Below are 25,032 nucleotides of genomic sequence, written 5' to 3' on the forward strand. Positions count from 1 at the left end.
AATAACTTAAATTTCAAAATGAATTTATAAAGTTGTTATTATTACTCTATTTTAAGATGAGGAGACTGAGATGGTAAGCAAATTTTTTAAGTCTAGTGAGTAGCAACAGGACTAGAATTAGAATTCAGATAACTTTGAACCCAAACCCATTCTTTTTTTTAATTTTTTAAGTTTTTTATTTTAGAGAGCAAGAGAGAGCATGTGAGTGGGGGCAGAGGAAGACAGAGAGAGAGAGAGAGAGAGAGAGAGAGAGAGAGAGAGAGAGGCAGAGACAGAGACAGAGACAGAATCTTAAGCAGGCTCCACACTCAGCAGGGAGTTCAACTTGGAGCTCAATCCCACGACCCTGGGATCATGACCTGGGCTGAAATCAAGAGTCAGACACTCAACCGACTGAGCCAGCCAGATGTCCCACAAAACCCATTCTTTGTCCTAGACATAGATGTCTCAATTCATATTATATATTTTGTCCACAAGCATACCATAAATTAGTTTTTCAGGTGCCTTGCTGAATTATGAATGCACAATTTTCTCCTTTAAAAAGTCATATAAGCCAGTGGTTTCCAAACCCTGCTAGAAAATGAAATAATCTGGAAATAATCTTAATTACACAGATTTATTGGGTCCACCCAACACGACTAATGTAGAAGCTATAAAGGAGTGCTCGGAAATGTGCATTTTTTTATTCATTTCCTTGAAACACTCCTGATGTAGGAAACCACTGAGGAATTGAGACCTCCCACTACTGTAGGGCTTCCCAAACTTGTCTCCATTTTGGAGTCATAGGGAAGCTTCAAAAATTACTGATTCTTATGTCCCATCCCCAAAGACTCTTATTTAGTCTGTATATGGCCTGAGTCTTCAAACCACTGTCCTAATGTATAAAATCCCTTAACATAATTGACCAACCACTGCCTAAGTACATTACACAAGAGAAAACAGTTATCTTGGGAGGCAGCTCCTTCCATATGGAAGCAGTCTTTAAATTTCTGGCCTTGAAATAAGTCTTCCTAATTTGGAGATCAATTCTGCATTCCTAAATACTTCTGTATATTTGTGGTTATTTATATCCTTGTAGTCATCAATGTACACAAAACATTTTTAATTTCCCCTTGTATCTGACAAGTCTTCAAGTAGCACCTTAGCCAGGTTAACCATCCCTACACCTTCACCAATTCCCCATCACCCTGGTTATTTACTTAAGAGGTTCACTTTTTACATGACTCATTAACTACACTATCAAGAGCTGAGCACCAGGGTTCGGCATGATGTATTCCTTTTAAGAACCTCACTGCCAGGTCCCACAAAACATGCCAGGCCAAGCATAAAATAAATGATAAACTAAATAGATACTGTCTGAAAAATCAGCTCCTGACTGCCTTTTGTACCTTTCCATACAGTTTCCTGTCTAGCCATTATTTCCCCAAGTCTTGTTCCTTCCTCAAGTCCTCTGATGTGCTGCAGAGGTATACCTAGTTTACGTACTAATGGGAATGTTACCAGCAAAGAAAACAGCATGGGCCAAGGCTGGGACATGAGAGAACACATGGCCCATATGAGCTCAGAGTAATTCGATGAGGAGTCACTGAAATTTCTTAAGAAGAAATGAAGCATAATAGAATTTGTGGTTTTAAAAGTTCATCTTACCTGCAATAAGCAAGATAGATGGGAGGGAACAAAACCTGTGACAGAAAAACCTTATAGATACTGCTTCAACAATCAAATAAAGAGACAGTAGCATCCTGAACTAGTGCAGGAGCTGATGAAATGGAAAGAATGACAAAACTAAGTAATATGATATTTTAAAGGTACAGTTGATGGAAATGGTACCTGATTAGACATGAGTGTGGGTGTGTGATGTAAGGATGCATTATTCCTATTAGCACAGGAAGGATAATATCATTATCTAAAACAGCAAATCCCCCAAGAGAAGCACTTTGGATGGAAGAAGATAAAATGACTTGTAAAGCACACAAAAGATGCTTGCTAAAATCCAGAAAATTACAAGCCAATCTCACCGATGGACACAGGAGCAAAATTCCTAAAGGAACATGAACTGAATCCAACAATGTACAAGATGGATCATACACCAATTCCAAGTTGGTCCTATGCCAGGAATAAAGATTGGTTTAAGGTTTGAAAATGAATCCGTATAATTCAGATTAATGAAATAAGGAAGAAAAATGATATGCCCATCTCTATTGGTGCAGAAATATAATTTGACAAATTAAACACTGATTCATCACGCAAACACACACACACACACACATACACACACCATACACACACACCCTTGGCAAAGGAGGACTAGAAAAGGATTTCTATAATCTTCCTTTATCTGATAAAGTGTATTCACAAAATATCTATAGTAAACATCATACTTGTAAAAAATTAAAGACTTTCCATCTGCTCAGGGACAGCACATAAATAACTACCAATGTAAATTATCTACAATATTGTAAATATTGTACTTAAAGTCCTACCATGCAGTGATACAAGAAAGTATGAGAGAAAGAAAAAGGGAAGGAGAGGGATACAGGCATGCAGTGAAAGCACTGGAAAGGAAGAAATATAACTTTTATTTGGAAATGTTATGATGATGTATACAGAAAATATCAAAGCATCAAGAGTTAAATTACTAGAATTAATAGAGTTTGCAAATTTCCTGGATACAAAATCAATGCATAACATCCCTTTATATTCCTTTATAATGGCAACAAATATTCAAAAAGATGAAATTTTAAGAAGATACTATTTACAGTGGCATTAAAAATATCAAATATCTTGGAGTAGATCTCATAAAAGATGGTTGAAAACTTTATAATAAAGCAATAAAACATCAAAAAATCAAAATATAAATAGAGCACTATGCTATATTCATGGACTGTAAGATTTAATACTGCAGAAACACCAATTCATGCCTAAAAAATTTGTAGACACAGTCCATTACCAAACAAAATTCCCGGTTTTGTTTTTATAGCATCAGAAGATGCTTCTAAAATATATATGGGAAAGCAAAATACCAGGAAAATCCAAGACATTATGAAGAACAAGTTTCAACTATCTGCTCTTCCAAATGTTGAGAAATATAAACCAACAGTAAACACAATGGGATATAACTGATGCAAGGATAGACAAGTTAACCAATGGATTCAGAAGCCCAGAAACAAACTCTTAACACATATGGGTCACTTGATTCAGTGCAAAGGTAGGATTGCAGAGTGAAAGGAAGACGTTTTCTCAATAGAGTTCTGGCTCAATTAGACATTCATGTGGGTACAAAGTGAAATTTGACCTCTGCTTCACATCAATAATCAATTCCAGGTGGACTGTACATATACCTGTGACAAGATAATAATGCCTCTGCAAGAATATATTAATGATCTGAAGGAAGAGAAACAAGAGGTCATAGGCACTAAACCTAAAGAAAACATGGTAGCTAAGATAATATTAAAATCAAGAACTTTTATTCATCAGATTACACCAATAAGAAAATATAAACCCAGAGTAGGAAAAGGTACTTGTTATACATATAACTACATATAAAAACATTTAAAAATTAAGAAAAGACAAAAAAAAAAACAGACAAAAATATTTGAATAGGTGCTCCAAAAAGAGAAAAGTAACAGACATGGAGAACAGATTAGTGGTGGGGAGAAGGATGGGGAGAAGGATGTGTGATGTGAGGAAGCCCTATATTAATAGAATAATTCTATCTTGATTGTGGAGGTGGTTACATGAATCTACACATGCAATAAATGTATATACATACACAAAAGAGTGCAAAGCTGGTGAAATATGAATACGTTCTTATAATTGTACCAGTGTCAATTTACTGGCTTTGATACGTGCTATAGTTACACACAGTGTTATCAACTAGAGAAACTAGGTACAGAAATAAAACTTCCCTGTACTTTTTTCCCCCACTCCTTATGAATTTGAAATTATTTAAAAATAAAAAGTGAGAAGAAAAGAGGATGCACAAATGCCAACAAGCATGAAAAAGTAAACACCCTCATTTATATTAGGAAAATGCTAGTGTAAACCAAGGTCTATAATTTTCAAAAATGGCAATACCCTCAACAAAGGTTTAGAAGAAACATACCTCAACATAATAAAGGCCATATATGAAAAACCCACAGCTAATGTCATACTGAATGGTGAAAAACTTAAAGGTTTTCTCCTAAGACTAGGAACAAGACACTCTCACCACTTTTATTCAACATAGTACTGGAATTCCGAGCCACAGAGTAAGACAAAAAAAAAAAAAAAAAAAAAAAAAAGAATAAAAGACATCTGAATTATCACAAAGAAGTAAAACTTTCACTATTTGCAATTGGCATGATACTAAATACAGAAAAACCTAACAATACCAACAACAAAATACTATCAGAACTGATAAATGGATTGAGTAAGGTCCAGGATACAAAATCAATGTACAAAAATTCATTGCATTTCTATACGCCAATAATAAAACAACAGAAAGAGAAATTAAGAAAACAACCCCATTTACAATGGCACCAAAAATAATAAAATACCTAGGAATAAACTTAACCAAGGAGGTAAAAGACCTGTACTCTGAAAACTATAAAACACTGATGATGTAAGAAATTGAGGATCACACAAATGAAAGATATTCCATGCTCATGGATTAGGAGAACAAATATTGTTAAAATGGTAACAGTACCCAAAGCAATCTACACATTTCATGCAATCCCTATCAAAATATCAATAGCATTTTTCACATAACTAGAACAAGTAACACTAAAATTTGTTTGGAACCACAAAAGACCCAAATAGCCAAAACAATGTTGAAAAAGAAAAACAAAGCTGAAAGTATCACAATTTCAAGATAAACTACAAAGCTGTAGCTATCAAAACAGTATAGTACTGGCACATAAAAGAGACACACACATGAACAGAACCCAGAAACACCCCGTGATTCTATGATCAATTAACCTTCAACAAAAAAAGGTAAGAAAATGCAATAGGGAAAAAAGTCTCTTCAACAAATCGTGTTGGTAAAACTGGACAGCTACACGGAAAAGAGTGAAACCAGACCACTTTCTCCCGCCATACCCAAAAATAAACTCAAAATGGATCAAAGACCTAAATTTGAGACCTGAAACCATAAAATCCTAGAAGAGAACACAGGCAGTAATTTCGCTGACATCGACTGTAGCAACATTTTTCTAGATCCGTCTCCTGAGGCAAGGGAAATAAAAGCAAAAATAAACTATTGGGACCACAACAAAATAAAAATCTCTGTGCAGCCAAGTAAACCATTAACAAAACTAAAAGGCAACCAACTGAATGGGAGAAGATATTTGTAAATGACATATCCAATGAAGACCTAGTATCCAAAACACATAAAGACCCACACATCCCAACACTAAAAACAAAAACAAACAAAAAACCCACAAATAATCCAATTAAAAATAAGCAGAAGACATAAACAGACATTTCTCCAAAGAAGACTTACAGATGGCCAACAGGCATATGGAAAGATACTCAATATCACTTACCAGCAGGGAAATGCAAATCAAAATTACAATGAGAAATCACCTCACACCTGTCAAAACGGCTAAAACCAAAAACACAACAACAAGCATCAGCAAGGATGTGGGGAAAAAGGAACTTTCATGCATTGTTGGTATGAATGCAAACTGCTGCAGCCACCATGGAAAATAGTATGGAGGTTCCTCAAAAAATTAAAATAGAACTACTATACACTACTGGGTACTTTTTTTAATTTTTTAAAAATCTTTATTTATTTTTGAGAGAGAGAGTGAGAGATTGTGTGAATGGGGGAGGGGCAGAGAGACAGAGGGAGACAGGATCTGAGGCAGGCTCCAGGCTCTGAGCTGTCAGCACAGAGCTGAACATGGGGCTCAAAGTCATGAACCGTGAGATCATGATCTGAGCTGAAGTCAGACACCCAACCAACTGAGCCACCCAGGCGTCCCAACACTACCGGGTATTTATCCAAAGAATATAAAAATACTAATTCAAAAAGATACAAGCACGCCGATGTTTACAGCAGTATTATCTACAATAGCCACATTATGGAAGTAACCCTAGTGTTCATCAATAGATGAATGGATAAAGAAGAGGTGGTGTGTGTGTGTGTGTGTGTGTGTGTGTGTGTGTGTGTGTGTGTAAATATTCCATAGTGACACACACACACACACACAATATGAAACATTATTTAACCATGAACAATGAAATCTTGCCATTTGCAACAACATGGATGGAGCTAGAGAGTCTAATGCTAAGCGGTATAAGTAAGCCAGAGGAAGACAAATGTCCTATGATTTCATTCTTAGGGGGAATTTAAGAAACAAACAAAGGGGGGCGCCTGGGTGGCTTGGTCGGTTAAGCGTCTGACTTCGGCTCAGGTCATGATCTCACGGTCCGTGAGTTCGAGCCCCGCGTCGGGCTCTCTGCTGACAGCTCAGAGCCTGGAGCCTGCTTCCGATTCTGTGTCTCCCTCTCTCTCTGACCCTCCCCCATTCATGCTCTGTCTCTCTCTGTCTCAAAAATAAATAAACGTTAAAAAAAAATTTAAAAAAAAAAAAAAAAAAAGAAACAAACAAAGGAAAAAAGAGAGAGAGACAAACCATGGAACAGACTCTTAACTATAGAAAACAAACTGATGGTTACCAAAGGGGAGGTGGGGGAGGGAATGGGTGAAATAGGTGAAAGGGATTAAGAGTACACTTATCATGATGAGCACTGAGTCATACATAGAATTGCTGTATCATTATATTGTACACCTGAAACTAATATAACATCATATGTTAATTATACTGGAATTGAAACTCAAAACTTAGAAAAAATGTTTTAAAATGACAATACCAACTACTGGCAAAGACATGGAAAAACAAGAACATAAATATGCTGGCCAAAATATAAATTTGTACAGTAATTTCACACACACACACACTCAAAAATGGCAACAATTTTTTTTTACCAAAAATTGTTAATTGCAAATCTAACAAGTTTGAAGATACACATACAGTATGGCCCAGCAGTAATACTCCTAGACTTGTAGTTTTCAAAACTGTACACATAGTGCATGAAGAGAAATGTGCAGGACAGTTCCTTCAGAATGGCCAAAAATATGGAAAGAATACAAAAGTCCAACATTACAATGGGTAAGTAACTTGTGGCACTTTTATACAAGAGATAAACATACATTAAATAAAATGAGAAAACTAGAGACACTTATCAATATAAATATCAAAAATTTTAAGAATTCAAAGTCCAAAAGAATATATACTGCATGATTCCATTCACAGAAGTTCAAAAAATTCGTAAAACTCAACTATGGGGTTAGAAGTCAGGATAGTGGTTACCTTTGGTGAGGGGGACAAAAAGGGTTTTGACTGGAATTTAACTGGAGTTGCTATTAGTGTTCCATTTTGTGACTTGAGGGTGCACTACATGGATGCTACCTTTGTAACAATTCAGTGAGCTGTAAATTTACATTCTGTGCAGTTTTCTTGATGTCTAGTATGTTTGGGGAGAAAAAAAGTACACTAAGAAAAAAATTCAGATACATCCTGTCTTTAGTATTCCCTTTAACGGTGCTCCCAATAAGGAACAAATAAGTATCCTAGACTCATGGAACCTGTTATTAGTGGGCATCACTCTTTTTTAAGGTTATGACCAACTGTTTGATTATGGCATAGAATTTTGCCTGAGAACAACGTCAACCTTACAAATACATGGTCTATCAAGTGTCAGGAAATGTATTCATCTCTAGACTTCCAACATATCTCCCATTTTCCTTAATGACTTATTATAGCCTATTGACCATACTTGTTATGCACATTTCTTGAAATTGATATGAAATAATACTGCCAAAGCATCACGAATGCTCTACATTATTCAAATTTATCCACCTTAGCTAGTATCTTCCTTATAGCACTAAAGACATATGAAAGACACATAGCACTGAGTGCCTAATATGCACTCAGCACAGTCAACTTTCAAATTCATCCCTTGTCTTTATGGAAATTACAGTTCAGTAAGGAGTCAGGTATAAATAAAACTAATGAGTGTCAGCATACTCTTCAATTTAGTCCAACATCAACACTTTAGAATACTGATGATTTCATATCAAGGATAAAAGTCAATTTCATGTGGATAGAATTAATTAATGGAATACTGTACAAATAAAAATTAATTTTAATATGGCTTTGATTCATTTTAAATGCATAAAGAATATAATATGACCTCTTACTTTTGTGGAATAAAAAACATTTATTAAAAAATTCTAAAGGAGTGGAGAGAAAAAGAGTGAATTTATGTATATTAAAATGATTCAAAAAGGTTATTCTCTTATATGAAGTTAATGGTCAATATATCATACTAATTCTTTGCCATTCTTACTCAATATAACTCAGTGGTTGGATTCGGTAGTGAAATCAAGTCTCTTAATGCCTAAATATAAATAGTTTTATTTTTCTAGAGAACCTATGAGGTTTCCGTATTGTCCGGAGCAACCGATGTATGTTCCCTGCAGCTGACGAGACAAAGAAGTCCAGTACCTAAGCAAGGTAAAGTTACCTGTGGCAGCAGGCTAGAATAATCATCTGAGAAGTAAACTAAAGTCTTCTCTGATCATAGATCTAAGATGTACAAATCTTAGAGACAAGATAATGGAATTTGTGGTAGGAATGTTTGCCTGAATTTTTTTATAAAAGGGGCTCTGCTTGAAAGAATAATTTGCCACGTGAGTGATTCCTCCAAGAGGAAGCTCTAGGCACCGCTGGGGAAAGAAACTGAGGAGAGATATGATTACTCAGGTCAAGGGAGGGAAGATCAAAGGTACCCTACAGTGAAATCTTCAAATATCTCAGGCAAATAACAATGAGTCAGTTTAAATATCCCCCCAGCCTAGAGAATGAAGCCACCTTACCACAGGATCAGCCAATAAGAAAATGTCTCTCTGTACCTCTCCTCTTCCCCATTTCCTACAGAGACCCTATTGAGCCTGGAGGTGGTGAACAAAGGTCCTTTCCAAACAGCAGGAATGTAGTAGTAAGAAGCACTTGTAGTCAGTCTTGGTTTGGGTCAAGAGGAAAAAGCTTTGAAGAAACATATGTTTATAAACATATTGGAATAAATAGTGTAAATTGTAAGGTGAAGTTTTGTGACATAAAGTGATAAGAAACAACTGAAATTTGCATCGAGGGACAGAAAAACAATTGATTCTGCTAAGGAGTCTGAAGACACAGGAGAGGACTTTGGAACAGAAATGTAGATTTAGGAACCACTGGTCTACAGAGGAGATGATACATACACGTTACAATAAAGAAAAAAGCACCAAAGAAAGAACTCCAGGGAGAGGATCCAAATTGCCAAATACTGCCAAAATTAACCCCAATCACACCACTTAATTAAAATCTTCAATGCTTCCCTACCATCTAAAGCCAAAAAATAATAATAAAAATAAAAATTCCTTAGCATGTCATTCAAAACTTTTCCCATCATGATCCCTTTTTAACTTTCTAATTTCAAGGGTGTCTGGATGGCTCAGTCAGTTGAGTGTCCAACTCCTGATTTCAGCTCAGGTCATGATCCCAGGGTCGTGTGATTGAACCCCTCATCGGGCTCTGCACTGAGCATGTAGCCTGCTTGGGATTCTCTCTCTTTCCCTCTCTGTCCCTCTCCTGCTTTCTCTCTCTCTCTCTCTCTCTCTCTCTCAAATAAAAATGAAATTGACTTTCTAATTTAATATATTAACACTTCTCAGGTTCTACATTTTGTTGTGGTTATATCATAAAACTAGAGTCCTGAGGACAAAATGCCATTTCATACCTTTAGCACTAACATATCTATACATGCTACACAATCCACTTTGTCAGACTTCTATTTATCCTTAAAAATTTGACTCAAGTCTATGTCTTCAGAAGGTTTCACTCTGTGCCCCCAAGTCCACTGCAAACAAGTCAGGCACTTTTTCCCCTATGTTCTAGGATGCATGAAATACTTCCCCCTGCTCTCACACATCCCTAATTACTTGTCCCCACTAGATTGTCAGCCCCGATATACTTTCTTAGAATCCCCAAGTTATAACACAACACCTGGAAGCTGCTCACCATTCATTAAAGGATTCATGTGATTCTGAAGAAAACATATGACATGCATACACACATACACACATATTCTACCAATCTCTTATAAACCTAAAAAGGTTATTCCAAAATTGTCTCATCCTATGAAAAAACCTATGTATCACATAGAAGGAACAGTAAGCCCTTTCTGAATTTATGTTAGCCATACTCTTTTTTACTGAGGTTATCACATGCATACAATAAGTCACAAAAATCTTAATTGTAGAGCATATGATATACTGAGTTAATCACCACCTATATGAAGATAGAGAAAATTTCCAGAACTCCAAAAGACCCCTTTATTCCTCCCTCCCTTAATAGGTAACAACTACTCTGTTTTATCACTGTGGATTTATTTGGTCTTAAATTATCATATTAAGTGGAATTATACAGCATGTACCTGTACGTTTTTTCCTTTTTTTTTTTTTTTCAACATTAAATCTGGAAGATCCATCTGTGTAATTTTAAGTAGCACTAGGTAACTCATTCTTTTGCTCTATGGAGGGGATGGTTTCCTTACAGATCCCAATTCATGTAACTGACCAAAATAAAGCCCAATTCTATAGGGGGATTTTTAACTATCTTAAGCTCAATATCCTATTTCAGGATTTCTGGAGTCTTCACTTTTACAAATAGAAAAATAAGAAAGTTTGCTTTATTTCACATATTTTTCCCAGGCTCTGGGACCTCTATTCAAGTCCAAGAGAATGAAAAAGAATCAACAGTTCCCGTGCCAGACTACCGATGAAGTAACAAATCTCAGATCCAGAAACCATTCAAAAATGACTAGAAATTGCTTTTGGAATTTTAAGTATTAGAGGTGAATAGCCATTGTTTGCTCTTTAAATTCTGGTATTGAATTGTTGAATATTCTTTACATAGCTAAATCAGTAGATCTAAAGTGTAAAGAAGAGGATCCAGGCCCAAAGAAAAGGATGGATCCTATAACCCTTCAGGGTAAGAAGTTGTTCCAGCAGAAGAAGATGTTGGGGTCAGAAGTTCTCCTTGCCCTTCTGCTAATGTGTCCCAGACCAAAGACTCCAGTGTTACATGTACTAAAGGAATCCAGCACTATAAAAACAGAAACCTATTGGAACAATATGACTCACAAAAAATGTTAATTTTTTGATAAACATCAATTCCCATTCATGATTAAAATATAAAAAGAAAATATAAAATAGAAAGAAATAGCTCTAACAGAGAATATCATACTTAATGATGAACTATAAGAAGAATACATAGAATACTATTTATATGAAGTTTAAAATTATTACTAGGTAGTATTTATAAATACAGATAAATATAGTAAAAGTAATTTCATATATTAAATGATAAACCTCTCCAAGTTGCCTGCAGCAATTTCTTACTCAACACGTCTCTAGAGGCAAGAGAAACAAAAGCGAAAATGAACTATTGGGACCTCATCAAAATAAAAAGCTTCTGCACAGTGAAGGAAACAATCAGCAAAACTAAAAGGCAACCGACAGGCTGGGAGAAGATATTTGCAAATGACATATCAGATAAAGGGTTAGTATCCAAAATCTACAAAGATCTTATCAAACTCAACACCCAAAAAACAAATAATCCAGTGACAAAATGGGCAAAAGACATGAATAGACACTTCTCCAAGGAAGACATCCAGATGGCCAACTGACACATGAAAAAATGCTCAACATCACTCATCATCAGGGAAATATAAATCAAAACCACCATGAGGTACCACCTTACACCTGTCAGAACGGCTAACATGAACAACTCAGGCAACAACAGATGTTGGCAAGGATGCGGAGAAAGAGGATCTCTTTTGCCTTGTTGGTGGGAATGCAAGCTGGTGCAGCCACTCTGGAAAACAGTATGGAGGTTCTCAAAAAACTAAAAATAGAACTACCCTACGACCCAGCAATTGCACTACTAGGTATTTATCCAAGGGATACAGGTGTGCTGTTTCGAAGGGACATATGCACCCCCATGTTTATAGCAGCACTATCAACAATAGCCAAAGTATGGAAAGAGCCCAAATGTCCATCGATGGATGAATGGATAAAGATGATGTGGTATATATATATATATACACATATATATATACACACACACACACACACACATACATACATACAATGGAGTATATTACTCAGCAATCAAAAAGAATGAAATCTTGCCATTTGCAACTACGTGGATGGAACTGGAGGGTATTATGCTAAGTGAAATTAGTCAGAGAAAGACAAAAATCATATGACTTCACTCATATGAGGACTTTAAGAGAAAAAACAGATGAACATAAGGGAAGGGAAACAAAAATAATATGAAAACAGAGAGGGGGACAAAACAAAAGAGACTCATAAATAACGGAGAACAAACTGTGGGTTGCTGGAGGGGGGGTAGGACGGGGGGATGGGCTAAATGGGTAAGGGGCAGTACAGAATCTACTGAAATCATTGCTTCTCTATATACTAATTTGGATGTAAATTTAAAAAAAAAATAAAGTTAAGTTACAAAGTTAAAAAAAATAAAATAAAGATAAAAAAATAAGATAAAGATGCCTGCTACCATCATTTCAATAAACTGCTATATTATAGGCACTTATTGCCATCGTATGGCAAAAAAAATCAATAAATATAAGGATAAGAAAGGAGGAAAAAAGTTTGCATATAATATTGACTACAAAGAGCAATTAAGAAAAATTATAAACAAATCATTTACACTAAACAAGATTATGATTCATAATGCACCAGCAAAAAAAAAAAAAAACTTTAGATCAGCAACAATAAAAACAGTGACAGAAAATATAATTTCAAAACAAATTCCGTTAGTAAGAAAAACATATGATACAATGTCCTCAGAGAAACAAACTAGTAAACTATATTTCGATCTTTACATAGAAAATCATTTTAATTTAAAAACATGCAAACTATATAAATGGAGAGATAATACATGTTAATGTGTAGGAGGATTCAATATCATAAGGTTATCAGTTGTCCTCCAATTATTCCATAAGTTTATTTATTTCAGTTCCCAACCTAAATGTCAATATATAACTTTATTATGTAACTTAAAAAGCTGACGTTAACTTCATATGCAAGGACAAAGGGATAAGACTAGCCAAGACAATTTTAAAAAAAGGATGCTTTCAAAGATAACAAAATTGATAAAAAAAAAAAATGACAAAGTAAGGGACAAGGAAAGTGACAAATAAATTACTGAGATAAAATATATAGTTTAGAAATAGATACGCCCACAAATATTAACATGCAATTCAATAAAAAAGACTTGACAATTTTAAAAATGATTTTGGAAGAATTGGTTATCCACATGAGGCAAAATAAAGCTAGCATAAAAAAATTTCTTGTTTAATATATAAAAAATATAAACTCTAATAAAGAGGGTGATAAAATTGACTAAAGCCATCTATACAACAAAAAGTGGACATAGAAAAGAAAGGCCAGGGATTGGGAAAATATATTTACAACACATATGTATATGTATGTGTGTGTGTAGAAATGAAAACCAAAATTCTTACTAAAAAACTAAAAATCAAAGAAGACAGCCAACCCAATAGAAAAAAGAACAAAGTATATGAATAGACATTCCCTACAAGAGGAAATATGGATGGCCAATACGCATGAGAAATAGAAAGTGAGAAAATACAATTTTTTAAAAAAGATGCTATGTCCCACGTCACAGATTGTTAAAATTTTTTAAATGTTACCAACCGCAACTGATGGAAAAGATGTGATGATTCTAAAACTTACATGAATTGATGGTGGGTAGGTACCTGGTGTGCTGGTTTAGTGCAAGCACTGTAGTGAGTAATGTGGCAAAATCTAATAAAATTCAACTATGCATCAATTGAATTCCTAGGGAGAAACCCATTCACTAAAAGATGTATATGAGAATGTTCATTACAGCATCCTTGGCATTGATAATAAATTAAAAATAAACTTAATATCCAGAACCAGAAATTTAGATAAATTATGGCATATAATTGTATAAGGACATAGTCTGTAGCATTTAAAATGAATGAACCAAAGCTCTACATATCCACATAGACAAATCTTGGTAGCATACTTATGCATCAAGTAGGGAAATTATGCAGGAATAGAGCGTGATACCATTTATAAGAAATTTAAAACATATAAAGAAATACTAAATACCACTTAGAAATACATGCAAGTATGGTAAAAGCATAAAAACATGTTAAAAGTAATGAAGCCAAAATTAGAACAGCAGGTTTTTTCCTGAGGTGAAGACATGGAAATGAGGTTGGGGAGGATTACAAAGGAAGCTTTAATAATGATGCAGTATTCCATGTACTTAAAAAAAAGTGTCTAAAGCAATATGTTAAAATGAAGTAAAGCTGGATGTTGAGTACACAAGAGTTAATCATTATTATTCATTTTGGTTTTCCTAACACTGAAAACAGTTCACAATAAAAACAAGAAATGTTTTTTTTAAAAAGACATTATTAAATTATTTATTTATAATAGCTAAATCGATCAACCAAACAAGTAACTATGGGACTACAGACAGTAAGTTTCTGCAGAGCTATGACCTCCTCATACATGGTATCTGACAATGTGGTCGGGGACAAGGGGTTCCTTTTGGTTGTCCCAAGAGTGCTGCCGGCATTTATTGGGAGGAAGGGGAAGAATGATAAATGCTTTACAATGCATTGGTACAATCCAGAGCAAAGAAAAATTGTCCCTACGTCTCCTGTTGACGGTTACCGTCACCATACCAAGTGGCCCTGGAACATGACTGACTTGACCAAGTGTCAGCTCAGCAGTCCCTTCTCATGAAAAGATGGCCTCCTTCCTTGGTATGCTGGCTTTAATAACATTTTTTTTTTCTTTTCCCAGAGCTTCCTATGTGTCAGAGATTGTTCCTGGACCAGAGAGAGAAAAGATGTGTGAGGTTCTGCCCTAGTCCCAACCCCTAAGCTGAATTCCCAGTCCATCCCCTCAGCCGAGGACCCCATCACATTAACCCCATGAAATCTTTAAGCTCACTTGATTCAGCTACACACAGTTAAACAGACTTGGTGCTACTGATTGTCCCATAAATGCCCCCCACAAATAAATGAATCCCTTTTTGTGGCATCGTAGCGAAACCGGCAACCAGAAAGTCAACACTAATAGAACACAAATTTTGTGGGTTAGTTTTCAAAAAACTGCAACCCAATTATGTAAGACAAAACAAGCTTCTCTCTCGTGTACCAAGTATTCGGGGAAAGTATTTAAAGAAACATAACTGCCTTGCATCCTTCACAAATGAAGTTCTTGTAAAATTCCATCTTTCTCACTTGAAATATGCAGAACAAATAAAAACAGCAGGGGAAAACATTATGTTCCTTGCAACATGGCTTCTCTGCTTCATTTCTGTACTGGAAATGGTAGATTATTTGCTTTATCAGATGAATTGGCTCTGTAGCCCACTTTAAAAGAACATACATGGGTTTTCAGCAGCAGGAAGTTTGGACTTGATTAGTTCAAGATAAAAGTACACAAGGAGGGTTGAATATCATTCTGAGCCAATAAGTATATGTGTAATGGAGATGGAACAGTACAAAACATTCATATTCTTAGGTACTAATGATAAGTAGGAAAAAAGCTTGCATCTTTTAGCTAAATTGTTTACTGTCTGCAAACTCAAAGTAGTAATTCAAGGCCAAGTGACAGGAAATTACAGTTTCCTGGCTGACATCAATTCAATCTTCAGTAATAGTTCTGAAATGGGAGTTTCTAAGCCTTGAAGAGAAAGGAAACACACACACACACACACACACACACACACACACGCAGTAATTCAGGTCATAACCCATATGATATGGCACACATTATGTGCATAAAATGATGATGTATGCTTAAAAATCCAGTGCCTTATTTTATAATTTTAATCAAACTTTTTATTTAATCAGGTTCTTACATTTAGTCTGTACATGGACTCGGTTATTTACAGAATACAGGCTCGCCTAAGGGAGATGTGAAACAATGGCTGTTTCTGGTTACAACAGCAAATAGACAAGCATTTTTTCTAGGTAATCATAAAAGTAAACATACTGAGAATTGGTGAGCTAAAAAAAGTTTTCATTTTTTTTTTCCAGTTTTCTTCTTGTGGAAGGTAGTTACCTACATAATTCCCCCTAGGCAAAAGGAGCATTCCTCATCTTTCCCACCCATGCCCATTCCATCGTATACATAATTACCTCAAACTATCTTGAGAGCAAAGACTGCTAACTGTCATCCAAGATCCACTCTCTATTTATCCTCAAGGTTCTAACTGTAGGCAGCATTATAACTTTCTATGCAGAAATGAGAGACTACCTTAACCAGTTTACCTGGTGGCTAGGTCTTGCCATTCTATGATGCTATGGTCAATGGAATGCAAGCAGAAATTGCACATACCAACTTTCAAACACGGACTTGAAAAGGAGATTGCTTGTGTAGTGATTTTCTCTCTTCTCCTTCCCATGGGCTACAATGTAATGTTGTACCAGTCAGACAGCTTCAGTCATGTGACAAGGACACCACCCTATGGAATGGTAGAGCAATGAAATGGAAGGAATCTGCGTCCCTGGAACAGAACCTCTAACCTGCCCTGGAACACTGACCTACTCTAAATTGTTATGAGAGTGAAAAATAAACATCAATCTTGTTTGAACCACAGTACTTTTGTTACAGCAGATTCTCCTTTACCCTAATTCAGAAATCTTGGCCTTATAGAGAACATGATAGATTGGACTGTTTTCAGTGAATATTCTCTCATCTCCCCTGTCCAAATACTTAGAATTTGTCCAAATAACTGACTTTGCTCAAGAGAGAGAGCGAGCGCACACGAAAGAGAGAATTAACACAAGCAGGGGTTTTATGAATTTGCATGTCACCCTTGCACAGAGGCCATGCTAATCTTCTCTGTATCATTCCAATTTTAGTATAAGTGCTGCCCAAGAGAGCACTGCAAGCAGAGATTTTAAATCAGCTTGCCTTCTTGCCTTCCTATAATCTTCCATGAGAAGAGCATGCCTCAGGTAGCCACTGGTCCATGAAAAAAGGGGAAATGTAAGGGAGACCCATATCCATGTATCCAGCCATGATGCCAAAACCACACGAGCCCAGATGAGGCATGGCCATTCCATTAACAAGAACACAAATGCTTATTTTTCTAAGCTATTGAATTTGGGAGGAAGGGCATAGGGTGAAGTTGGGCAACATTATTGAAGCAACATGCAATACTGAAAAGAATACTGATGACACAGAAAATAATGTGGACTTCACAAACTGGGAATTAAAAGTTTTCAAAACTTTTATGTGTAACTCATCATGGTTTCAATTCAATTTTCTGATCTTCAGAATAAAAAAGGTACAATATACAATCTTCAAGGACACCTACAACTTTAATATTCTAAGATTTCATACACTGCCTCCTAATTTCTGCCACTTTCTTAGCCAAGGCTATCTTGATCAGTGCATTGCAACTTTTAGGACATTCTCCTTGCTAAGAGGTGTTCTGAGCCCTCCCTGATTTCAGATCATTAAAACCAGATTTGTTACCATTTTATAGCCCAATGGTCTACACTTTAATTTCTATAATATCCTATCTTTGAACACTAGTGCAACACAAAGGAACAGATGCTATCTTATTAAATATCACAAACTGCATGTTAACTAGAGAATCAAAAGTCTACCCAGCCTATAAAACTGTGGAAATTTTCTATTAGAGGGTCCAATGGAATATTTTGAACAGAGTTATCAGAGAAAGACCAGCACTCAATGGAGAGTCACTCCTTTATGTGATGAGATTTATAAAAGGATGGGAGAGAAACCCTTTAGTGAACAGTCAGTAGTATTTGGTGTCTAGTAAAACCACTTCTTTGTGCATATTTTTTCTTGATAACGGCAGAAAATTTTTGTAGCTCACTATTCGCAGTTGTAGAATCTCTACATTCACAGCAGTTTCTTCTTCTGTGATTACAGGAAGACCACATTTCACAGTCACAGGGTTGGGAATACATTGCTTAGTTTTCACCGATGCACAAGTGGGGTTTCACCTCTGGAAGCGGACAGTCCAAGATAAGTGTGAGTTCCGATCACTCTTTCCCATCCGTGCAATTGACACGGGAAGAGTTTGAATCCCTCAGTTTACAGTTGAAGAAAAGTCAACAAGGAAAGTGGCCTGACGCATATCAGACGATGATACAAGTGAGGAAAAACAAACAGACAAACAAACAAACACCTGTGTTTTGTTAAGCCATTTGGAATTTCTGATCACCACATTATCTTGACAGGTACAAGAAGGATACCTTGGCTCCATCATCCCATAGCACCACACACTACTCTGCTTCTCTACTGGAATGTCGTCACCACACGTTGAAAACCTATCTGTTTTGTTTTCGCATACATCAGTGAAATGTTGTTGAACTGGTAACGTCTGAATAAAGAAAACACAATAAAAGTTTCGGTGCCTGCTGGCATATACAACATGCCACTGCACAAAGTAGTCAATAAACTGTATGTTTTATGCAGTTCATCAATTTTCTTTTTAAGTTTATTTATTTATTTTGAGAGAGAGTGCAAGTGGGGGGAGGGGCCAAGAGAGAGGGAGAGGGAGAATCCCAAGCAGACTCCGTACATCACGGACCCCGATGTGGGTCTCTAACCCACAAACTGCGAGATGGTAGCCTGAGCCAAAACCATGAATCGGACACTTAACCAACTGAGCCACCCAGGCACCCCGATTTTCAAACGACTTGTCGATTTTCAAATGGTCTAGTTTTACGTTGACTTCTAATCTCATTATGAAATAGCTTTCAATAAACTCTAATAATTCATTTTAATACGCTTATAAACGTTAGGTCTCAAGTCATAAAAAAACACACGAAGATACACTCTTTTGTGTACAAACATTCATGATCCATTGAAAACGAATATTTTGAGAAACATGAAATATCATCAAATAAGTATATTCACAATCACTGCAGTACCTCTCTAGACAATGAGTCACTTAAGAAACAGTTAACACTACCTTATTTTCACTCTTCAGGAGTAAGTTATCTTAGCACATAGTTTAACAAATGATTGTGGAAATAAGGAAACGGGAAGGGAGAGAGGAAGAATACATTATCCAACAAAAGAAATTTAATAGTTATTTCTTTTGTAAAGGCCTATGTTACACCTATGTTTCTGAAAATATGGCTCTTCATGTAATAGGTCAAGATAATGAACAAGAAAGACTACCTGATAAAGGGGAAACAGAGTGTTTAAAAACTTTTGAATCACCATTAATTCATCCACATGATACAGAATTTATATTTTAGAAATTAGAATTATACTGGACTTAATTTTTCTTTAATACTTTTAAAAAAGATTTCAGAGCAAATCAACAGTATAAAAAGTATGTTAGTAAGAACTAGCTGCTTCCAAGCACTTCAGCTACATGTAATCTGTTTACAAGTAATAAATGTGTTGATTACAAATGGTTCTTGTTATTCATAAAAGCAAGTCAGGTATTTCTTCATTCAATGAATATGCACTGAGCACCTACTAAATGCCAGGAATTAACTTCACTTTATAAAGGCACAGTAAAATGAAACGTTCTCAAATGTATTCTAGAAAAAAAGAGTTGAAAATGGTGAAATTAATTCTGATCCCGATTATCTGCATTAGTAACATTTTGGTAAAACCAGGGTAGTTTCAAATGAGAAGAAACCAAGGGAAAGTGTCCATGAAGACTGATAGACCTACAGCTTAAAGAAAGAAAAAGGACATTAACAAGGCTTTTAAAATGACAGCCTACCTGACCCAAAGGTTAAGTATTAGAGAGTGTGTGTTGAGGGTGTGGGGATGTCAGGAAGGGTGCTATGGTTTTATTTTCTTGCTTTTTTTTAACTGTCACTAGGCAAACCATGCATTCTCAATTTTCCATAAGCCGGCTTATGCCACTTGCTATTGTCTTAAAACTAGTCATCCACATGTTGATTATAATTACTTATTCCCTAAACATGATTGATGCACTTGACATTGCAACCCCTGACACAGAGAGCTAGAGAAAAGGAAGAAAATTTTCCAGTACAGGGACAGGGGCAGAAGGAATTATTTATTTGGACATCAGTGGTGAACCTGTATTAACTTATGAATAAATTTACATCTACCACTCATTAAAAAATGAAGCCATCACTTCCCTCATTAAATGGCCTGGCTTTAACCCTGACAGTCAAATTGTAGGGAGCAACTAGCATGACACAATGTTTAAACAAAAACAAAACAAAAAAAGAACAACCAAAACCAGGTGACCTTGATGCTATTCTCTGGAGGAAAACACTGGTTCCAATGAGTAGTATATCTAATTGCAAATAAGAAACACTGCAGAAATATCTGCCTAGTTCTGTAAAAATATGAACACAAATTCTACTTACATAAATGATTTCAGCAACATTAGCTTACATGGCAGAGTACCATTTTGATTAAAAAATGGTTATATTAAGGTACTACATACATTTTCTTTTGCTGGCCTTTCATAAAGGCAATTTCTCACTCAATTTGTTTAGCAGTACTACACAAAATCTCTTTAGCTTGTCAATAAACATAATTCTGTGATTTGCTTCTAAGGACTAGTTAGTGTTCTTCCAGGACCTAAAAACACATAGTGAGCTCAAAGGAAGAAACATGAATTCTGACTGAAACTGTGCTTCAATGGTGATCCTATAGAAGAATATGTACTGTTGCCACCAGTGGATGAGTTATTTTTCAGCCTTAAGTTCTCCTTCCAAATGGAATAGAGATTATAATAGCTCAAACATACAGCATTTTCTATAAGCCATGCTTTGTACCAGAATCATTACCATCTCACTGAAACCTGCGAATTTGAGATTTTCATTCTCTCCATTTTACAGAGAAGGAAACTGAGGTCTACCAAAGGTCATCTATTTAGTACACGGTACAAACAGGCAGCTTGATTCTGAATTAAAAGTGTGCTTTTATGGAATCGGAGAAGATATGTGAAAATAAAACATCCAATAAAGGATTAGTATCCAAAATATATAAAGAACTTCCAAAATTCAACATCCAAAAAACAAATAATCCAATTAAAATGGGCAGAAGACATGAGATACACCTACAAAATATTACCTCACACCTGTCAGAATGGCTAAAATCAACAATATAAGAAACAAGAGATGTCGGTGAGGACGTGAAAAAAGGGAAACCCTCTTGCACTGTTGTTGGGAATGCAAACTTGTACAGCTGCTCTGGAAGAAAAGTATGGAAGCATGGAAGTTCCTCAAAAAGTTAAAAATATAACTAACCTATAATCCAGCAATCGCACTACTAGGTTTTTGCCCAGTAATACTAATTACTAATGCTAATTAGTAATATTAATTCAAAGTGATACATACACCCTGATGTTCAGAGCAGCATTATCTACAATAGCCAAATTATGCAAACAGCCCAATGTCCATCAACTGATGAATGAATAAAGAAGAGATATATACATACATACACACACACACACACACACACACACACACACAATGGGATATTAGCCATAAAAAAGAGTTAAATCTTGCCATTTGGAATGATGTGGATGTAGCTAGAGAGTATTATGCTAAGCGAAATAGAGAAAGACAAATACCATATGATTTCACTCATATGTGGAATATAAGAAACAAGTGAGAAAAAAAAAAAAAAAAAGAGAGAGAGAGGCAAACCAAAAACACAGACACTTAACTACAGAAAGGAAACTGATGGTTAGCAGAAGGGTGGTGGGGAGCGGGGTATGTGAAATAGGTGATAGGGATTAAGGAGTACACTGGTTGTGATGAGAAGTGGGGGCTGTATGGAAGTATTGAATCACTACGCTGTATACCTGAAATTAGTATTACACTGTATGCTAACTGAAATTTGAGTAAATTTAATTTTTAATTTAATTTTAATTAACTTAAATTTAAAATTTAAATAAAATTTTAAAAAAGCTTTTAAAATAGTTTACTGAATGGTGACAGACAGTAGCTATACTTGTGGTGAATATAGTATAGAGTTGTCGAATCACTATGTATTATGTACAATGAGACTATTCTAACACTGTTTGTCAACTATACTCCCATTCAAAAAAAATCTTATGGGCGGCTGGGTGGCTCAGTCAGCTGAGTGTCCAACTCTTGACTTTGGCTCTCAGGTCATGATCCCAGGGTCCTGGATTCCTCTGCGCCGAGTACGGAGCCTGCTTGGGATTCTCTATCTCTCTCCCACTTTTAGTCTCACTTTCAAGCAGACGAAGCATGGAAATATAAGTATGTACACCAACAGACATGCACACATATATACATGCATCTATACTTATGTCTGCATTTTTCTAACTACTTATATATTAAAAACCATGAGATCATACTGATAGCTCTGATTCTCACCAAAATCATGGGTTCATATGAGGTGTCTCTTTTCTCTTTTCTCTTTTCTTTCTCCAAGAAACCTGGCTCTTATTTATCCACAATATATTTCTTCACTTAGTTCTAATATACACATGAAGTAGTTTAGAATTTCCAACCCAGATGCCTCTGAGAAATGTCTCAATTAACTGCAGTATAATATTTGAATTACGTTCATTTTTGTCTCAAACCCTGCAGTCCATAGCCAAATACTGTTTTCCCAATTTGCCTAAATCTTTCCTTCCCCATCATCAGTGTAGTGATGTCATTCATCTATAATACACTTATATTCATTTGTTACTCTTTAAACTCCACTTTGGGTTCTCCCACGTCCTGTTAATTTTAATTTTTTATCTCAGGGAAGATACATGAAGGATTACCATGTTTCCAAGACTCACAGCTATATAAAATCTATATTAAGAAATGGATCACTCTCATCTCAACCCTGTTTTCACTCATCTTCTGTGGGTAATAATCTCAGTTTCTGCTTTATCCTTTCTAAATTTATTTGGGACAAATAAACAGACACACTATATTTTCTTATACTCCCTATTTCTGATACAAAGAGTTTCATAGTACAGTCTTTTGCACTTTCTTTTCGTTTTTGTTTTGCTTTCTGCAGTTGTATAGTGTTCCACTGTGCAAATACACCATTGCTTACTCAACCATTCTTGCATTTGTCAACATATGGGTCATTTCCAGTGTTCTCCAATTCTAATTTAAGTTGCACTGAGTAACCTTGTATAGGTATTTCCAAAAAGCTGTAGATGTAGTTACCAGGGAGAGTCCTAAAAGTGCAGTTGCTGGTCAAAAGGTAGTAGCATATGTAATTTTGCCAACTATTTCTAAATTCTCACTCAGAAGCATTTTACCAGTTTACATTCCCATCAGCAATGTTTGAGAGCACCTACTTACAGTCTCACCAATGGGATAGGTCATCACACTTTTTCATTTTCATTCACCTGATGGCCCAGAAATAGTATCCCAGTACTATTTTACTGGCATTTACCAAATCATCAGTGAATCTGAACCCTTTTTCCTATGCCCAAGGGACATTTTTATATATTCTCTCTGCCCCTCCCTCACTCACACTCTCTCTCTCTCAAAATAAATAAGTAAAAACATTTAAAAAACCACAATGCATTAAATCATGTAAGCACTTGTCACCTTTTCCTTATATAATATCTTTCTTATTACCTTAATAGATATACTTTCATGTGTTCATTTAGTATTTGTGTATTAGTCATAAAAGCTAGGAACCATGTTAAATTTGTATGCACTAATCAGTCAATGCTTTGGATGAGCCCAAACTACTGGCTCTGATATTATTGGGCCTGAGGAATATCATTTTATCATCTGCTATAATTGGCAGATACAGAAAGACTGCAGTCAGTAAAGTGACGGTGTATCATCTTAATGTGGTGACATAGGCCCCATGGGGGATAACAGCAAGTACACGTGCCTCACTAGGTTGTGAGTTTCTTGAGAGTAGATGCTGTTGCTTGTTACTCATTTATGTTTCCCATTTTTTTATAATCCCAAACGTGGTTCCTAGAAACACTCAGCAACATCCCAGTATGAAGTTCTTGCATCTGTCATCAAGAGATGTAGTTTGTCTCATTTTCTAGGTTCTTATAATCCCATATATTTGCTCCAATTCCCCTTCCTGAAACTTCCGTAGAACACATGTGAATAAAAGAAAATTACAACAAATCCCTGCCTCCCCGAGGAAACTCAAAGTAATTTTATGAAACAAATGGTATACCTTCCACATCCCTGAAAAGACCTTTTCCCAGTACCTGGTCTGAGAAAATTAAGGAGAACTAACTCCAAGCTGATTCTTCAGTAAGTAAGCATGCTCAGTTTTCTAAAAAAAAAAGTAACAAATGTTTTATTGATTCAAATACAATAAAGTAAAGGAGTTCTTTTAGCCAAGTTGGAGAAATAGAAGGCTTTATTCCTCTATTATTCTGGTTTTCAGCTTATCATTTAATCTGGAAAGCAATATTTTCCCCTTGGTAAAGGAAAACCAAATTCAGAAAGGAAGATTATTAAAAGGAAAAGGCCTCAGAAACCAAATTCATGGAAATCAAACACAGAATCCTGAAAAGATGTTTTAGAATTCGACCTTGATTAAACATCAGTCCTTTTGAGAGCTGAGAGAGTAAGATAGCTGCAGAGGAGGACCCTAGGTTCACCTCATCCCTCAAACACAGCTAGATAACTATCAAATCATTCTATACATGAATATCAAATACCCAAGAAATCGACCTGAGGACTCACAGAACAAACTGCACAACTAGAAGGAGAGAAAAGGCCACATCAAAGAAGGTAGAAGGGGAGACCTGGTTTGGAGGAGAAATGGATCACAGGTGCTATGGAGGGAGGAAACCCTGGTCAGGGAGAAAGGTGAGAGCAAGTGTAGGGCACAGGGATACAAATAAGGAGAACACTTACCCAAAAAGCCATTGGCTGGGAAAAGGAGTGGGGCTG

At 35.8% G+C, this 25,032-nt stretch overlaps 1 protein-coding gene and 1 non-coding gene across 2 annotated transcripts in view; both read right to left on the reverse strand.

Annotated features, from left to right (window-relative positions):
* NAV3 (neuron navigator 3) overlaps positions 1-25,032 on the reverse strand; it is an 820,281-nt gene that overhangs the window by 589,320 nt on the left and 205,929 nt on the right. The window lies entirely within an intron of this gene.
* On the reverse strand, positions 16,970-17,076 carry LOC128775139 (U6 spliceosomal RNA). The gene has a single exon (XR_008419790.1). It is a non-coding gene; the product is annotated as a U6 spliceosomal RNA (small nuclear RNA).

The sequence above is a fragment of the Panthera pardus genome, unplaced genomic scaffold (genome assembly GCF_024362965.1).
Source record: "Panthera pardus isolate Hobbes unplaced genomic scaffold, ASM2436296v1 HiC_scaffold_6, whole genome shotgun sequence".
NCBI classification, from domain to species: domain Eukaryota; kingdom Metazoa; phylum Chordata; class Mammalia; order Carnivora; family Felidae; genus Panthera; species Panthera pardus.